The sequence below is a fragment of the Danio aesculapii genome, chromosome 10 (genome assembly GCF_903798145.1).
Source record: "Danio aesculapii chromosome 10, fDanAes4.1, whole genome shotgun sequence".
NCBI lineage: Eukaryota > Metazoa > Chordata > Actinopteri > Cypriniformes > Danionidae > Danio > Danio aesculapii.
In genome coordinates, this window is record NC_079444.1 from 14486697 (window position 1) to 14490657 (window position 3961).

General features: G+C 38.4%; 1 pseudogene; it reads left to right on the forward strand.

The window, feature by feature from the left end:
* The first annotated feature begins 715 nt into the window (after positions 1-715).
* LOC130235991 (serine/threonine-protein kinase pim-2-like) lies at positions 716-3254 on the forward strand (annotated as a pseudogene).
* Positions 3255-3961: the final 707 nt, after the last annotated feature.

A 3961-nucleotide genomic window follows, 5' to 3' on the forward strand; every position in this document is an offset into this window, starting at 1 on the left:
TGTGTGCCAGGCCAGATCTGGGAAGATCCTCAGCCAATCAGTGTCCATGACCTCTCCAAGATTAAGAAAATGATGGATGCAGATTCAGCCTGTCCTGAGTCGCCTCCATCTGTTCAAGACCCCTCAAAAATTGATGGGACTGATGGTGAGTCCTCCTGAATTTGGTTCATTTTAGTTCTGCCATCTGTTATTTTCAAGCTTTGTTGTTTTTAACTTATAAATCAGACAGTGTCAGTTGTTGAACTATTGGTTGTGTATTAACTAATACAGTGCTAAACATATATGAGTACACCCCCCACAAATCTCTCATTTAAATTAATATTTTCTATAGGATGTTTTACAATATTATATTTGTGTGTACATTAGTTTAGTCAGTACTGAAGCCAAATCTGGAGCTTATTTAACAAATTAATTACAATAATAGTTCAAAAATTAGTAGCCCAAATTTATATGTTAGGGGAAAATATTAAATAAAATTTTCAAAATTAGCAAAACTCAAAGAGAAACTAAAAATATATTCAATTTTGTTGAAATGTTGATGTTTGTAAAAACATTTTTGCAATATTTTTAATGAATTTATGTGTTATTTTCCATGTTCTGTGATTAAAATATTATTTTAATGAATAAATCTGTTTAATTAATCTGTTTTGTTCAAATGCACCAATATATATTACCCATATTCACTGAGAAATGGATAAAGACATTCATTTTCAAAATGGGGTGTACAGCATATATGAATATGCTGAGCACTGTAGCTGCAGCTCTGTTCATGGAGATGTTTCTGTTTGTTTCTTCATTTTAGAAAAACCCAAGAAAGGAAGGAAAGGCAAAAGAGTCTCTGCTTTCTTTAAGAGAGTATGGAAGGCTGCACAGCGCCATTTCCTGTGCTATGACACAGATATAGTCCAGCATCTTACACCAGAGCCCGAGCCAGAGTCAGAGCCCAAGCCCGAGCCGGAGTCAGAGCCCGAGCCCGAGCTGGAAGATGAAGCGGACCCTGAGGCAGTGCCAGTTGAAGTTACGCCTAAAAGCGCAGAACCAGCTGACCCTGAGTCAGTTTGTTTGCCAGGCCAGGTTCCTGAGGAGCCTAAAGAGGCTTCTGGGGTCCCTCTTGGTAAGTCATCATTTCCTTCTATTTTCTGTAATTCATAATTAATATAAATTAGTAATCAATTTACTCCTGCGATTCTGATAGAAGTTACTGCTTTTAGCTCATTGCATTAGATCCAGATTCAAAGGATAGGAGTCATTTATTTGATCTGTTTCATAACAGACAATCCAAGTGAATCTCCCTGCTCTTTTTCTGTGTTTTTCAGGATTTGATCTGTCTCATTTTGAAGTAGGAGACTTAATTGGAGAAGGAGCTTTTGCCAAGGTGTATGTGGCATCTCACAAACGTAACAAAAGTGAAAAGGTAAAGAACTATTTTTTAAATTCAGTCAACATTTTCCTCCTGATTATTTAATATAACTTATTTGTTGACTTTAATTTAATTTCTTGTTGTTTTTCCACAGGTTGCCCTGAAGTGGATTAAGAAGCGTAAAGAAGACCGTTATCTCGACATTGTAAGTTGAATAATTCACACAACAGTGAAAATGTGCTGACCATTTACTCATCCTTCACTTGTCCCGTACCTGTCTGGACCACTTTAAACTGAACTCAAAAGCAGAGATGTTGGAAACAAGTAGCCACTGACTTCCATTGTAGAAAAAAAGAAAATACTTATGAAGTCAATGCTTACTGGGTTTCAACATTCTTCAAAATGTCTTCTTTTGTGTTCAGCAGAAGAAATAAACCCAGAGAGAAGTTTTGAACACATGAATGTAGGGCTGTGGAATTAATTAAAATTCATTTAACATTAATGGAGATAAAGATGATCATTGCGTCATATCCCGGCCCCTTGTAAAGCAGTCTGCATTCATTTCTACACAAAGCTCAGTTTCACATGGAAATTAGTGAAATCATGTAGCGTGACTTTTGCAGCATGGGATGTGCTTGATTTATTAGAGTGTATATGATTCATTCATGTCTTCTATAGTGCTAAAGAGAGCTTGTGCTGTTGTTTGCATGTGCTCAGCCTCAGACGGACAGAACACACACATGTAGAGTCCTCTTTTAGCTTAAACTGCATGACTAAATGCTCAGATACAAGCAAAAATGTGTCAAAACATGGAGCTTAGTGATTATTTACTTCGTGAAAAGTTTTTGTTACTGTACTTTGTCTCATTCTGCTTTGGTAATATCTTTGAAATCTGTTTTTTTCTAGGATGGTCATTCCACACCTGTGCTTGCAGAAGTGGCAATGATGCTTAGGCTGATGAATGCTCCACAATGTCCAAACATCATCAGATTACATGACTGGGTTGAGAATAAGAACAACATCATTCTCAGTCTGGAGTATGCAGAGTCATGTCAGACCTTGTATGAGTACATCAGAGAAACAAAGGACATTGATGAAAACCAAGCACGCCAGTTAATGCATCAGTTCATCCGAGCTTTAATGTTTTGCGCTGAGCGTGGAGTTTTCCATGGTGATATACACACGGCGAACATCCTGGTGACTCAACCCCGATTAGAGCTCAAATTGATCGACTTTGGTTGTGCTCAGCAAATTACTCACAAGCCTTTCAGTAGCAGTAAATATCAAGGTGAGTTGGCATTTTGTGTTAGTTTCTTTGGTCACAGTATTGTCTTATGAAATGACTGAATTCTGAAAATGTCTCTCTTACAGGAGCTGGATATTACACGCCACCTGAGGTTTTCCGGCGTCGTGCATTCCATGCTAACCCGGCATATGTCTGGACAATAGGCATCGTGCTGTATGAAATATTGCATAGACGAATGGCCTTTTATACCAGACAATCAATAATGTCTGGCTGCTTTCAGATACACCCCAGGTTATCTTCAGGTAAGCAGACACCTCTGAACAATCTCAGCCTCAGTGACAGAAAAAATATATATTCACAAGTAAAAAAAGGATTAATTATAATGGTTACAGGCACTGTAGATATTAAAGTCATTTAATTGTGGATGTTTTGTAATTTGATGTACTAAGATTTAAACACCTTCATGAATCTTGAGGATGCAGACATATTTCACACTCTCTGTGACACTTTTCAGAATGCCAGAACCTGATTTCCCAGTGTTTGATCCGTAATCCAGTTAAACGGCTACAGTTACATCAGGTTGAAGAGCACTGGTGGTTCAATCCAACGAGCCCAAATCCTGTGCAGCAGCCAGACAAGAGGAGGTAGAGGAACACACTGAGTTTTATTTGACAGCCCTTCATTTTACTGTTTAAATAACTTTGTGTTATTTCTGATTGTTTTTCTTCATTTTAGAAAAAACTAAAGAAGTGAGGAGGAGGAGAGCACCATTTCCAGAAATTTCACAAGACTGTTAAAGTTATTAATTACTCCCTCATGTCATTCCAAACCCCTAAGACCTTACATTTCTTCAGTGTCAGTTCATGACGTGTGTTGATGAGAGCTCTGTCCTGCACTGTATGTGTGTCAATTGCTGACGTTTACCTCAGATGTGCCCACGCTTTGTTTAAATCAGAGGAAGTCGCGCAGGCCTCTGGGTTAAACATCAGCAGTGCGACACACATACAGTGCACTGGGCTCTGATGAATGTGCGGTTTGAGGGTCAGAGAGCTCTCAGATTTCATCTAAAATGTTTTAATTTGTGTTCTCAATATGAACTAAACATGAATATGAACTAAGGACATGAGGTGACTAATTAATGACAATAATGGTAATTAATGGTGCCTAGACTGCATTTCTGCACAAGAAGTTTGTTTTTTTCCTTCACTTTAGTCAGTTGGTGAAGTTTTGTTCCTCGCCACTGTCGCCGCTGGCTTGCTTGGTTTGGGACTTGTGGAGCTGCGCATCAATGGGTTTCCTCTTCAGTGTTTGGACTTTCAGCAGTGACAATTAAACCACACTGAACTGAACTGAAC